We start from the raw sequence: 16,824 nt of genomic DNA, 5'->3' as shown, positions 1-16,824 counted from the left end.
TCATATCATTTATTACATCACAAAGCCAGTGAGAAATGATGTAAATACATGCAGATATTATCACCAAGAGGCTACATCAAGCTGACCAATAATCTGTTCAATCAGTTCAATCAGTTCACAGATTAAACCCAGCTAGACATTCAATCCAACCTCCATCCCTATTGACCACCTCAATCCATCCTCCATCCCTATTGACCACCTCAATCCATCCTCCATCCCTATTGACCACCTCAATCCATCCTCCATCCCTATTGACCACCTCAATCCATCCTCCATCCCTATTGACCACCTCAATCCATCCTCCATCCCTATTGACCACCTCAATCCAACCTCCATCCCTATTGACCACCTCAATCCATCCTCCATCCCTATTGACCACCTCAATCCATTCTCCATCCCTATTGACCACCTCAATCCATCCTCCATCCCTATTGACCACCTCAATCCATCCTCCATCCCTATTGACCACCTCAATCCATTCTCCATCCCTGTTGACCACCTCAATCCATCCTCCATCCCTATTGACCACCTCAATCCAACCTCCATCCCTGTTGACCACCTCAATCCAACCTCCATCCCTGTTGACCACCTAAATCCAACCTTTACCATCTTTCATCCCTTTTGACCAATAATGCAACTAAATGAAGTCTTGGCCGATAGACAAATCATTAACTGTATTGAAGTATCATTGATTTCTAGATGTCTTATCCTCAATATGAAAGGAGAATAAAAACTCTAATAACATGTTGTTGTTAGAGAAAAGTACGACAATGATGATAACAGGGTAGAAAGTCATCCCTTGGACCTGGTAACATATGACACTCCATTACTGGAGTGCCCCCTTTATCTGTGTGGGTAGTAGCTTACTTTGACCATATAGCAACTCGCCTACAGTGTGATTTTTATTCTGGAAAGAAGTATAAAAATATACAAATTTTAAAAATCAATAAGCCATTTACACATAATAAATGACTTCATCTAGAAACTGGGTCAGAGACTTGTACAGGAGCTATACCTAGTTGACAGAGCATGCTTCTTTGACTCGGTTAGTAGAGCCACAGGGGCTTGGCACGATTTTCCAAATGATAGTCCATACATATATATATGGACTATCATTTGGAAAATCGTGCCAAGCCCCTGTGAGTAGAGCCAGGGTTTATCATGCCAGAGATCAGGGTTTGATTCTTGTCCAGTACTCAGTTTAAACCAAGCTTAAATTTGGGGTGTAAACTGTTGACCAATGTGTACCAACTAATTGATAAGGTGGTACCTGGTTAGAGGAGTGAGACCTTCCACAGGACCTATGTACCCAAGTTTATAAACCACCATACGGCAACATAGCGAGACACACATACAACTGACCATATATTTTATATTTCTTAGTTTTAGGTATCAGTTTAATTATATTTTGATGTGATTATTTACACAGGCATGTATGTATTTCATGAAGGACTTAAGCTACGAAAATATGTAAATTAAAAAAAATGATCTTAAACCTGTTGCAGCTAAGGAGAGGCTAAATACTGTATCTGTAGGTAAATATTTTGTTTCATAATGATTAAGAATTTGATGAAAACAGTATTTTTGCAAAAATTAGTCTTTTAACTGTCTGCTGTCAAAGTGTTGACACACCACAACCACCAACTGGATTTCTTTGCCTACATGTATGTATGCCCAGGCTTACACCAATTACATCATCAGGGTTCATCTGGTGCAGTGGCATGTCTTCTGTTTAATGAAGATTTGGCATTCAATAATAATAAAATTGCTTGAAAAACTTAATTGTAATAAAGCAATAATGATATACAAGCTTGCAAATTGGTAATTTTTAAAAGGAATTAAAGTGCAGAAATTAACCATTAATACAATTACCACCACAAGTCTGTATATATTTGGCCTGTCATAATGTTTGATGTAATAGCACCACAGATTACAAGTTTGATTTAAAAATAATCAGAGATTTTCTTCATGTATACAATATCATCGTTTTTATTAAAAGACAAAACAAAAATTATCCTGAAATAAGTAAATCATTGCTAGATGGAAAAATGAAAAATAAAGCTTACTACAATTGCAAATCCTTATTTGAAAATTGGTTAAGTTGACAGTACTTTAAGTTGAAGGTCCCTGTTGACAAACACCTTATCAGTGTCCCCAGGGAAATCAGTGTTCTGTATGATAATGTATAGGTGTAAAACCATTCAGGCATACACCTAGGTGTTGTGCTGGGGTAGATTTCATCTGTCAGCAACCACTTGTTTGGCATTTTCAGAGCTGCAGACCTGGTAAAGGATGTGGGTCATCCCAACATACTCCCGAAAGTGGCACCCCGATCCCTAAAATATTGAATCACTCAGGGTCCTTAAATGATGGAGTCACCCAGACTCTTAAAGCATCAAGTAGCTCAGTTGGACCAATTTAACATTGAATTATTTGGATCCCTGAAATATTGAATCACTTTGGTCCTCCCAAAATGCTGACAGCTAAGAAGTAGCAGAAACTGCAATTACACTGGTATGTCTCGGCCAGGGGACAAAACCCAAAACCTTCCTCACAGGGGCGAACACTCAGCTAAAGGCCAAATGTGAGGCTTTGTCAAGGAGACATAAGGAAGAAGATAAGATCACAAATTTAGTTGCCTCTTACGATCATACAGTGGGGTAGATCAGATACAATTCTTATGCTGCATGACATGGTGAATCAAACATTAGTGGAGTAAACCTGACTCCCACTAATGTGGCCATATATAGCACATATTCAGCATATTAATTTTGTGTCCTCAGAATTGACTGGTACAAGTACATGTACTCACATATTTCCATCAACTGCTTGACGGCAAAATATGTTGGTTTAAACAGTAGTTTATTACCAAAATATTTACAACATATGAGTCAATAATATACAACAATTTAAGTTTAGGGATCTGGCAACAACAGTACGCTCTTATCTGAAGCCGTCTCTGTACGTATATGATTTACACATGTGCTATACAAATTAGTTTACTGATATAATAGCAATTACAATAAATGTTAAGATCAAATAACAAGACCGACTATGATAATTATGGTAATATAGGCTCTTTAGAAAAAAGGAAAAATATTCATATGGATACATGATAGTTGAGAGAGAGTGGGAAGGAGAGAGAGAAAGATAGATAGATTGAGAGGGAGAGAGAGGGAGATGAGTCTAGATTTTATATGAAACCCATTATAATTTTAAAATCTGCCTGTTCTGATTATGAAGTTTTGAATATGGTAAAAGATATCTTTATTTTCATCATCTGGCAAGTTTGGGTCACCATGTAAAAGTGCCATGAGGTTAAGGTTTGTACCCACCAAGCAATTGTTTCGGCCCGAACAGTATCATATTTTCTAGTCTCTGAAACATGATTATTGTATAAATGCCAAAATATGTTATTTGCAATATCTATATATTAATTAATTTACAATATCTATATATTAATTAATTTACAATATCTATATATTAATTAATTTACAATATCTATATATTAATTAATTTACAATATCTATATATTAATTAATTTACAATATCTATATATTAATTAATTTACAATATCTATATATTAATTAATTTGCAGCCATCCTTAGTTAAATCAGCTGATGATCTTGCAAAACTGACCAATCAGCTGTAGGCGGGTTAATTTATCAATTCTTTCAAATAATCCAACTGTCCTAGTGACATGGAGGGATCACAATAAGAGGCAGTGTCAGTGAAACGATGATAAACATGGCTTCTTTAATGTCTTTCGCCTTGATGATATTGTATAATCTTGTCATTTATCAGTTTTTAATACAGGTGTTGGGCAGCTTTTGAAATATTCAAACTGGCTCCGTATTGATCTGAAGTTAAAAGCTGTGCTGTTGTTGAAAGTATTATAAATATTTCATTGTGTAGATAGACATCTATTGTCTCCCTAACAATTGTATTGCTTCTACACCTCCTAGGGGAAATCCTTATTGTGATGACAGGGATCATGACAGTTCTTGTTATCATCAGACACAAACAACTCTCATATTGGACCATCGTTTGGCATTCTTAAAGCTGCTCCATATGTCCTTAAACAATCCCCCCCCCCCCCCCCCCGATATTCCTGAAGAAGTACTGGATGAAAGGTCTTTCTCAGCTGTTCCCTTTGGTCTCTAGTTGTCCAGATTCTCCTTGGTCCCTTACATCTTGTATATTTAATTGCGGGACTCATGAGATGGTGACTATTAATTAAGATATGTCTCCGATGGAGGTTTTGGTGATATTGTGAATAAACAAATCTAAAAAGAGAAAAATCTTTGAGCAATACATACGTACCACAAACACAAATAACATTATGAAATAACAATGTTATCTCTGAAAAAAACGTAATGAATGTAGAACTCTTCGCTATAAAAAGTTATAAAAAGGCCTGCTAAAGTGAAGCAACTCCAAGTTATAAAAGGGCCTAACATTAATTCAGAACTCTCCTTCATTAGAGACACGTAATATAGGATACTACCTTAAATAGGGATGTTATCAAATAGAATATGTCAAGTTTTTTTGTCAAGATATAATTTGAATTGGTCATTAAATGGTATAGAGAAAATTCATGTTGTTAAATAGTCTAGAGGAAATTTATTTAACTAATAAAGTGGTAAAGTATACCAGACCTTTGAACATGGGTATTGTATGTATAGTACCAGTAGTATTGTTCAAAATACACATGTACATTTTTTTTCCAAAAAGATCAACGATATGGATGGCTGACAAAACCAGCCTAAGAATATAAGCTAGCCGAGTTGTATTTGATTGACAAGCTTTGTGGAAATTACTTCAACAAAACCTTGCTATAGTTTTAAGATCTGACAAAATCCTTAACAGGTAAAAACAATGACAAAGCTCACCTGAACACACAATACTGTATGGATCCCAATGTTAGTCATATTACAAGTCAGTGATAATACCATCGTTACACCTGTATCTATATTAATTGTTACATACTGAAAGGTTGTGAAGATTTAGTGAATGAAATATTACGTTTGGAAAGAATTCAACAAAATTGATTATAAGAATAAATTACCTTGTAACATTCAGCAAAAATTTACAAGACATTCAACAAAACTGCTAAGAAGAATTCTCTTAATTGCATTCTCAAGTATCCATAGTAGATATTGTATTAAACGAGCTTATAAATTGTACAAATTATTTACTTCCCAAATTAGGTATATATTTTATTATGCTTTTTAATTTGTCCTGCTTGTTCATTAGCTTATAATTAGATGTTGTTTGTCTACCAGAAGTTGTCCCTCTGTCCATCATCTTCTCAATAGCTGACAGGCCTAGAGACATGATTTTTAGGAAAACAGCATTTTAAATGAAGAATTACCAATTTTTTAATGAATACCTTGACCTACTTTCAAGGTTACAGGGTTCAAATTATTAGAAAAAAAGCTAAGCATACTGGCAGTTTTTAATGATATGTACAATTTTTTCTTTTTTTTTGTCTTGGTTCTAAATATTAATCCGAAGCCCAGGTCACTGTTACTAAGAATGAAATTTACAGAACATTGCTTGAAAACACTAAAATGATGTGATGAAGAAATAGCAGTAACATTACATTCACTTCCTGTAATTGATTTCCAAAATGATTGACAGGCATGTATGTAAGGCATCCTAAGTTTTACAAACTTTTCATGATAAGCTGTTTACAAACCAAGTGCAAAAATGTATTTACAGTTTATAAAATGTTGTGTGTGTGGAATACGATAATGTACCATTGTATACACTTCTCCATATCATACATAATATTAAAACAAAAATTTAATATCTAACTTTTATCATAGCAAAAAAATCCAAGTATCATGCTGTATATATATTGCTGGCATTGACAAAAATGTATGTTGAGCTACTTAAATTGCAGATGATAGTAATATATACTCTGATAGGCCATTGTGGGACAGGTTCACTATCTTCTACCTGTTAAAGCACTTGATTGTGTATAAACATGTATTTAGAGCCAAAAATGAAAATACTACATCAATAATTGTCAGTATATGAGCCTGGGTGGTACTTAATACTTATTTCCCAGCAGCTGTTGTCACATGTATCACCATAGACAGCCGGCGTGGACAATGATACCATGACATCCATCCATTTTATGGAGAACAATCGGTATTATATGCCAACATCCCTATTATGAATATTTACATATATTGTTAGGGCAATCTATACATCAAAATAATATTAAACATTAGGTATTTTTGAGAGCCATTAAATGAAAAACATTTAAGGTGAATGATTGCATTAAAAATTTCACATTGTTCTGGGCCAAACTTGCCAAGGGGATATTATTTCAATTCTAAATAGAAAAATGTAACGGGAGATTCAGGCATATCAGTTATATTGACGATAAGACTGTGTTACCTACAGCAAGATTTAAATATAATAGTTCAGGTAATCAGTTACATACTGAAATATAAAGAATCACCTGTGCAAGTAAATAGAAACTGTGGACGGAGGATTGACAACTAGGGACAGGTGATAGGATTACCTGTGTAGGTTAGGTACTGACAACTAGGAACAGGTGATAGGATTACCTGTGTAGGTTAGGTACTGACAACTAGGGACAGGTGATAGGATTACCTGTGTAGGTAAGGTACTGACAACTAGGGACAGGTGATAGGATTACCTGTGTAGGTTAGGTACTGACAACTAGGGACAGGTGATAGGGTTACCTGTGTAGGTAAGATACTGACAACTAAGGACAGGTGATAGGATTACCTGTGTAGGTAAGGTACTGACAACTAGGGACAGGTGATAGGATTTCCTGTGTAGGTTAGGTACTGACAACCAGGGACAGGTGATAGGATTACCTGTGTAGGTTAGGTACTGACAACTAGGGACAGGTGATAGGATTACCTGTGTAGGTTAGGTACTGACAACTAGGGACAGGTGATAGGATTACCTGTGTAGGTTAGGTACTGACAACTAGGGACAGGTGATATATGATTATCTGTGTAGGTTAGGTACTGACAACTAGGGACAGGTGATAGGATTACCTGTGTAGGTTAGGTACTGACAACTAGGGACAGGTGATAGGATTACCTGTGTGGGTTAGGTACTGGCAATTAGGGACAGGTGATAGGATTACCTGTGTAGGTTAGGTAATGACAACTAGGGACAGGTGATAGGATTACCTGTGTAGGTTAGTATTGACAACTAGGGACAGGTGATAGGATTACCTGTGTAGGTTAGGTAATGACAACTAGGGACAGGTGATAGGATTACCTGTGTAGGTTAGGTAATGACAACTAGGGACAGGTGATAGGATTACCTGTGTAGGTTAGTATCAAACCTTAAGATGACACTGTCAATCAAACAATAGTAATGTTAACAATAGTTATGTTAGGAATTGTTGATATTAACATAAAAAACACTCTTTTTTTTTCAGATGACTACAAACTGGAAAACCAAAAACCTTGAGGATTCAAGTCATCAAACAAGAATATGATGTAGTTACCATGGCTACCAAAGCTTTCATGGAGTTGAGTTACAACTTCTCTTTGATAAGACTATAAATCTACCTTTTGCATCAGTGCAGGATCAGTCAGATGACAAATTACTTTGATGTGATGTCTTCAGGATAAGTCTTCATAGCCTTTCTCAGCTTACTGCACATAAATGTTTACAACTTAGGGGTCACTCAGAGATCAACTGCAGAAAATGCTGAGTAACCTTGAAGACTATAACAGATGGTGTAGATAAGTTTGTTGAAGCAGCAGTCCTTATAGAAGATGATATTTCATGTTTATTTGTAGTGTTGAAATGATGTACATGTTAGTGTTTAATAAATTTTGTTCACCAGTCTGTAAGTCAGTATCTTTATTATACCCCCCCTCCCCCCCAACGAAGTTAGGGGGATATACTGGAATCAGGTTGTCGGTCTGTCCATCCGTCCGTCCGTCTGTCAACACATTTTGTCCGGAGACAACTCCTGGACAACTCCTCCTAAACCGAAGGGCCGATTTCAATGAAACTTCACACAAATATAGAGGACCATGTGTAGATGTGCATGCCACTTTCTTTTTCTCAAAATTATGGTTGCTATGGCAACTGGTCACTATAAACAGGTTTTCCGATAAGAACCATAACTGTAAGTTTGTCCTGACAACTCCTCCTAAACCGAAGGGCCGATTTCAATGAAACTTCACACAAATATAGAGGACCATGTGTAGATGTGCATGCCACTTTCTTTTTCTCAAAATTATGGTTGCTATGGCAAGTGGTCACTATATAAATATATAAATGAAGGGTCTGCCCTCTTTGGGCTGGAGTGTAGGGGACCAGTAGAGGAATATAACAATTACTTTGATATCCTGATTAGGAATCTGTAGGAATTCAAGGGATCCTTGGGTGAAGGTGAAGGTTGTATAAATGATGGGCTTGGCCCCCTAGGGTCCTGAGGGGCGGGGCCAAACAGGGGAAATATGTAACAAAGTGGTTAAAACTCTTTTTCTGTAGGAATGAAAGGATTTTGTCCATATTTGGTCTGAAGCATTCTTGGGTGAAACAAAACACACAGGTATACTACAACAGATAATCTGTAATGATGTACAGTATTGTAACAACACACAGGTATATTACAATAGATAATCTGTAATGATGTACAGTATTGTAACAACACACAGGTATATTACAACAGATAATCTGTAATGATATACAGTATTGTAACAACACACAGGTATATTACAATAGATAATCTGTAATGATGTACAGTATTGTAACAACACACAGGTATATTACAATAGATAATCTGTAAAGATGTACAGTATTGTAACAAACACAGGTATATTACAACAGATAATCTGTAATGATGTACAGTATTGTAACAACACAGGTATATTACAACAGATAATCTGTAATGATATACAGTATTGTAACAACACACAGGTATATTACAATAGATAATCTGTAATGATGTACAGTATTGTAACAAACACAGGTATATTACAACAGATAATCTGTAATGATGTACAGTATTCTAGCAAACACAGGTATATTACAACAGATAATCTGTAATGATATACAGTATTGTAACAACACACAGGTATATTACAATAGATAATCTGTAATGATGTACAGTATTGTAACAACACACAGGTATATTACAATAGATAATCTGTAATGATGTACAGTATTGTAACAAACACAGGTATATTACAACAGATAATCTGTAATGATGTACAGTATTGTAACAACACAGGTATATTACAACAGATAATCTGTAATGATATACAGTATTGTAACAACACAGGTATATTACAACAGATAATCTGTAATGATGTACAGTATTGTAACAAACACAGGTATATTACAACAGATAATCTGTAATGACGTACAGTATTGTAACAACACACAGGTATATTACAACAGATAATCTGTAATGATGTACAGTATTGTAACAACACAGGTATATTACAACAGATAATCTGTAATGATATACAGTATTGTAACAACACAGGTATATTACAACAGATAATCTGTAATGATGCACAGTATTGTAACAAACACAGGTATATTACAATAGATAATCTGTAATGACGTACAGTATTGTAACAACACACAGGTATATTACAACAGATGATCTGTAATGATGTACAGTATTGTAACAAACACAGGTGTATTACAAAATTGTGTACCTGTATTGAATATTCCAAAATTAAAGATTATGTTTTTGACATATATAATTCCAGTTAGTATTACCATAAGATCAGTGTGAATGACCATCTTTGTGTATGACCAGTCCGAGGGATGACTGACCATCTTTGTGTATCACCAGTCCGAGGGATGGCTAGGCTGTTCAGGTTAACAGTCCTTCCACACACTGTATAACTCCCCTGGTGTGTTCAGTATTAATGTTTGGGGAGGGCTTATTTCTGAACAACTTTTAACTTCAAATTTTATATTTGGGTGTGTATTTGTAGACACAGGCATATTTGCGGATCGATATGGTATATGATATTTATATATATATATCAATTTTACAAGAAAACTCAGTCAAATTTATCAACATTGTACATGTAATAGTTTTTCATGAATATAAATATTGTTATTCTAAACACTGTTTCTTAGTGTTTAGTACTCATTAAGTGTACATAAATACATGTTTGTGAGACTTGAGAAAGCAAATAAATAGGGCAACTTTCCGATCAAAAGATAAGTTACCAAGGAAATCGGCGAAAGGAAGAGTTAGCAAGGAAACAGATATCAAGAAAGGCAAGAAAGCCACCAAGGAAAAAAAAGTTATCAAAGAAACCTTGGAATTCAGGGTGGTTACCAGGGAAACCAATGAAAGGAATGGTGTCAAAGAAACTAATGAATTCAGGTTGGTTACCGGGGAAACAAAGGAAAGGAATGGTTACCAAGGATCTAATCATCAAAAAAGGCCAAAGAAAGGAAGGGCTACCAAGGAAACAGTTACCAAGAAAGACAAGAAAAGGGACTGCTACCAAAGAAAGGGTATGTTACCAAGGAAACAAATGGTTACCAAGGAACAAATTATCAGGAAATCCAAAGAAAGTAAATGTTAAAGGGTTACTAAGGAACCAAGGAAAGGAAAGGAGCCTGGAACGATTACTAAGGAAAGAGAATGTTACTAGGGAACCAATTTAGGAAAGCTTACAAGGAAAGGAAAAATCTATCAAGGATAGAATACAAGGAAAACAAAGGGAAGTTACGTAGGAAATGGTAGGTCACCAAGGGAAGAGAGAGTTTACAAGGAAATGGTACTGCCATACAAATAGATCATTTGAAATCCTATAAAGTTGGAGAAGTGCGTGCATCTCACTAGCTGAAAAGAAAAACCGTTGATATTTTCTCGGATCAATATTTCTCTCGTAAGCCCTCTGGTGACCAGTTTGTTACCCAGTCGAAGCCAATCGTTCTCAGAGTATACAGCGCTGTCATGGGTAAGATAAATTGGTTAGTGGGTCAATGCTGGTGAGTTATTGGTTAGGAGCGCTAGTGTCATCAGTGAGGTGGGGAAGAGTACTTGTTTTTAGGATAACGATCCAGAAAAAAGTGTAAAATCTCCTGTCGGTGGTGTGAACACTGTTAGTGATCTACTTTCCATGTGGGTGTTTTTTTCTTGATATCCGTAAATGTTTTAATTCGACAGTTTGACCGTAAACAGTGATCTTCCTGTTGTAGGTTGAGGGTGAATGACCTCCACGTGTCTATCGTTTGGTATGGCCCACTATGTATGACATGGATTCATTAATCTTCCTTACAATAACGTGTAATTGGGTCAGTGTCATACTCTACTGTTTTATCTTTACCAGGAAGGTCGGGACGTTCCGCACAAATTAACCTCCGACACATGTGTATACAAAAGGTATACATACAAGAGTAAGATTTTAATTAGCCATGTCTTTAATTAACATACGGGTTAAAGTATATATATATATATACATGTATATATATATGTCTTTATGAGGTATTATAGTGATTATTAATGTTCGTGTGGACAATTTTATTGTCATATGATTCAGGGCTATCTGATCTTTTCAGATATAAGCCAAACAGGCAATTTTTGTGATGACAACACATCATTGTACACACGCAGGTACATTAGATATGGAGAAGGCAAAGCAGAAATACAGTCGATTAACTCTTAATGGTAAAATGGGGATATGCTGTGTTTTAAGCGAACGTGAGGTTGCATGAAATGTGAAATTCTATCGGTAAAAGATATCGTTATAAAAAGCAGCATTACTGTTAATACATTGGATATTCAGTAGTACCCCATGGTGTAGAGCGACCGTGTCCTTTCTAAGTACATTACACGTGTACAATTGTTGAAGGAGATCGCGCGTGGCCCTGTATAGACGCGATGTCTTTGATTTATTGTTTGATATTGTTTATTGTCTCGATATTGTTGACGCTGAAATCACTCGTACGCCTGTTTTTGAACACCGATTGCTCTCACTGGTGAACAGTGAACAATACGTGTTCAGTGTTAAATCAGTCCTATTTATACATGGTTTGGTTACAATGGCGATACAGTACGTATTAGTATGAGGGCGAGGGATACACGGACGTTTAGTGCTGGCTAAGACGTGTGATCACCCGTGTTTTACGAGAGCAAGTCGACATGATATATCAGAATATTAATCAGATGTCGGTATTAATGACACCACTGACAGTTTGATGGACTACCGTTACAAAGCTAACGAAGCCCAATTTCCGCGTAATCTGCCTTCAGATGTCGATACTTTTTCAATCCTGTATATGAGTTTATCTTATCGAAACACCAGACATTGATCGAGAATCATTTGTGTTGTTACATAACTGGTCCGAATTCTAGTCCCAACACCAGTGGTTACCAGCAAAATGTCTCGCATCTGGTGTCGATGTCGGAGGTAACTCGGATTAAGTCTGGAACGTCGCGTTCTGACAAAAAAAGACCTTCAGTGACATCACCGAGATAAGGGGAAGGTCACCAGATCTCAATAATGGAATATCGCGGTTACAAGTGTTGGGGTAAAGATGACGGAGCACATCAAAACGACTACAGTGGTTTATATTAGTGACATCAATATAATGTACGTAGGCCAGATTCTCCCTGAATATGCGGGATATAATTAGAATCCCAGTATAAAAAATAATATACTAATCGACATGTGAAATAAATAGGAGACACAGTTGGACTTCAGTTGATATTTAGTTTCAGGAATACATTGTCCTCCCGTGGTGGCTAATATGGGGTTGACAATAGGATATTGGACACAATGCCCACGAACGATAAATTGGTTCATATGATATACATGACATAGCAATCCCAATCTTTGTACATTAGGTTAGGCCCACTGCCCAAGTGTCATCTGGCGAGCTTCGGGGTCATCACTTACTAGAATACATTACAATCCAGCGAAATCTGATTACTGAAATAAAGATGACAGGGCTGTTTTGTCACGACACACATACATACCATACTGGGGTGGGATACTTTGTATAACGTTTTTCACATACATGTTTGATCATCCAATCGTAGCCGTAAAACAGGTGCTTGCACAATTCGGCTTTTTATTTGTCAACTTATTTGATGCCATCTCCTCTATTCCCATTTGGCAAGAATTCAATTTAGCTTGTCTCTCGAGCCGATCAGGTATCGATATGTATCAATAGTTCAATATATGTAAATCAGTGTCTGGTTGAGAAGTATTAAAATATCTGGGCATACTCATAATACACGTGTGCCTCTGTTTGTACGGAAATGTATAAATCACTTGATCGGGACATTTAATCAATGTATGTGTGAAGACCAAAATAAAGATAGAACATCATATGTTAATTTTATCTTCACCCAGACTTGCCATCCCACCCCCTGTCGTTTGAAACTGGATACGTGTATATCTCGTCCTGCTATCCCTAATTCAATATTTGGACTTTTTTTTCACCTTGACGAAACGATAGATAGTATAATTATTCGTTTTAAGTAAGACTATCACCTTCGTTAGTCGTTTAACAGTTGTCTTGATTTGAATCTGAAATGAACGATTTTTATCTTTATCTCAAGGTCTTCTGTCACGTAAAATTTAATGTCGACCAAAATTTGAGAATACAATGAAGTCCATTTTCCTTGACTAACTCTGATGAAAAGATAAATGGATCTGCCGAAATGTTCGTGGAAATTGTTTCCTTCCTCTAGCAGCATCGTACGGTGTGTCTTTACAAATTCATTAGATGTAAAGATTGATTGGCGTGTATGGAACCTGGGATCATCCTATCAGCATCATCGAGCGGTAATTGGATCAAATTAGCATTTCACACATTAACTAATCACCGTACCTAAACACAAAGCACGTGTATATAATCGTTAATACTGCAACACGATACACGTTTTTACAAGTCATGATGCCGATCTGTCTGAATTCGAGAAGAAAATCGGTAAATCGGCAATGGAATTCTAGGGAGTAAACTACAAATTTCGGGAAATTATGTTAAATATGAAATAATTTTAATTGGGAATGGGGCCAATTATCGACCCTCAAATTCCCTGTGTGGGCATACAATCGATGGCTGGATCCGGAAAGTTGAGATTACTGGAACCGGCGATGAAGATCCGTCATTAAAATCATTAGATTACAGATTTGTGAGAATAGCTTGTGGCAATATTTGATATTTTGGAAGGTCATTTTGAATGGTAGATTGTGCACCTTGTTATGCTTCTGATCTAACCGTTGTTAACATTGGAGTCGGTTCATTTCATCGCGTTTGTAATATTAAGTTAATTAAGCGCGAAACGACTTGCGTTCAGGATCATTACCTTTTTACCGTTAATGCATTGGTACGCGCGCAAATACCAAAACCTAGACAATAAACAAAGAAGTTTCGAAATTTGCTGTAGTCGCTAAAATGTAGGACAGGAATCTCATCAACTGTCATCTGTTTATACAAAAACCATTTAAATTTTCATTTAAAATTCATGAACAAAGACGTTTGAATAGTGCAGAGAACAGTAACTGGTGATCAACGCCACAGTTACCTATTATCCCGTTAGGCCAGTGAGGACCGGCCCTTTGTTGTAGGTTTGGAGCAGGCCATATGGGCCAGGTGCTTCAAATTGTCATGTTGGGGAGCAGCCGCAATACGACCCCAAAAATAGCCATTTAGGGCATACATCGAAGCTTGAAATTGATCCTAAGGGGACAATCACTGACCAGGGGAAAGGCCAGCAAATGGCCTAAAGACGATTTGATAAGAAGGCCTCAATTCAAAATCAAAATCGATCTTGAGAAGTGTTTGTTATTTCGTGAATCCATAGTTTTATTGGCTGTATGCGCGTGCTGTTTGTGTCCCGCTACAGCTGTTAACTCCTTAAGGGCCACGTGAGCCCTATTAAAGGCCCATGTATGGGGTTTGCAAATATTTAGACAAAGTCTTACTTGTTTTCACATTATTTGGTCAAGGGATAAGGTCGCGTGCTAGACTGTCAGGTCATATTTGGCATAGACTGGTCATCCACCAGACTGCCCACTGCCCAAGGGAGGTTGACCAGTCAGCGATGTCATCATGTGAAGTGTGTTAATACGCATTCGTGACTCAATATAGTCCGTAATAAACACTACAGAACATACATGTACTAGATATGTGTACGAGGGCAATCGATCTAATTTAAAGTAGGTTTGTAATTCATTTGATATCTATCAAGTTTATCAAAGAGGAATCCTAGATAGCTACAGTGAATATGGAACGTTATGCGCCATTATAGATTTAAATTACACCTCAATACGTTGTCATCTTTAATCTAACCCAATTACATCGATAATGTTGAAAACCTAAATATTATTTTACATTGATGTAAAACTTATAAAATTACCTGCTGTGTAATTCTCTAGCTCTAATTCATCAGAAAGCAGTACAAAAAGTGTGTTTTCCCAAATATATTGCCCTACGTCTGGTATGGGGCGGGGGTTAAAATGATCGGCCTTATAGTGAGGAAATAAAGACTCATAATAATGCTTTACTCCGAACTTTCACATGTCACGTGCAGATACAGAAGAGTTACGTTGAAAGGTACTCGTGACCAGCTACTTAACGCAAATGATGGCACACAATTCAAACTCCAAACCGCCTGTTAAAGTACCACAGGCCTTCGGACTATCTCATCGTGAAAGGTTCTACGGCGGTCATGCGTGCTGATTAATACATAACATTTCCACTTTCCGCTGATTTGTCCTGTGGGATCATAGGACTAAAACTCTGGAAATACCGACGAAAGGTTAGGGAAATCTAGATATGTATATCAAAAACTCCGAAATTCCGTTATATGTAAATCGAGTGAACCGGGAGAATATAACCCAAAATAAACAAGTTTTTAAGTTTTCTGAAACACTATGACACAAACACGTGCATGTATGTGTCATATATCCTTCTCTGGTGAAACTCATCACTCGCACACTTGAAAGCATGGTCGCCGCCATCTTGGAAGATAAATCTTCCAGCTTCGAGACGGAAGAGATAGGAGATCTTCCAGAAGCAGAAGAGCTACAAATCGAGTGACCGGAAGATATTCTAGAAGGAGAAGAGTGCAAATCGAGTGGGGCTCAGGAATGCTTCAATGTTCTGAATAGTGTTTCTCGACATGATTGGCCCTTAGGTATTGAAACCACGTTGATCATTGTACATCTTTAATTTGTGTTTGTAACCAAGTCTTAATTCAGGAAAATACTTTTGTAATAATTACTTTACTGAATACACGTGTAAAACAATTAAGAGATCTGCTACGTCATACATTCCCTGCCAACACAATGTCCAAGTTATATAATGAAACGAGATAATCCTCAGCAACGTAATGTCCAATTTAAATAATGCAACAAGAGATCACAAAACACTGTACTTAAATTTGTCAGCTCCATTATTGAACGTGTAACTATCGCAAAGAAACCACAATGGGCACTTTGAAAATATATACACGTAATCATAATCATTGACAAAATTTCGAGAAATGGTGATACAGACTATCATAGATGATCACCTGTCAACCATTTTGTATTCCGATCAGTCTCAAAAATTAGCATGCACAACTCCTCGTAAAAGTTACATGTGCAATTTAGAAAGATCCTTCCCGTATACCTCCATCTAATGAAAATAGTGGTAACATACTTCATCCATCAAAATCCTAGACGGCCATTTTATTCAGTCAGTATCAGCAATTAACAATGCAAAACTAACATATTTTGAGGATACCACTAAGTAGCAGTAACAAAATTAAATATGGACACCTGTCCGTCGCTCCGATCAGTCTCAGAATTTAGTACGCACAAATATGGACCA

General features: G+C 36.6%; 1 long non-coding RNA gene across 2 annotated transcripts in view; it reads left to right on the top strand.

The window, feature by feature from the left end:
- The window catches only part of LOC117340011, a 46,907-nt gene extending 39,055 nt beyond the window's left edge, over positions 1-7,852 (top strand). For both annotated transcript variants that reach the window (XR_004535352.1, XR_004535353.1), the window contains exon 2: positions 7,439-7,852. This is a non-coding gene — a long non-coding RNA (uncharacterized LOC117340011). The remainder of the gene's footprint in view (positions 1-7,438) is intronic.
- Positions 7,853-16,824: the final 8,972 nt, after the last annotated feature.

Source organism: Pecten maximus, chromosome 12 (assembly GCF_902652985.1).
Source record: "Pecten maximus chromosome 12, xPecMax1.1, whole genome shotgun sequence".
NCBI lineage: Eukaryota > Metazoa > Mollusca > Bivalvia > Pectinida > Pectinidae > Pecten > Pecten maximus.
Note: the sequence above shows the minus strand (reverse complement) of the source record. Positions and strands in the feature narration are given on the sequence as shown.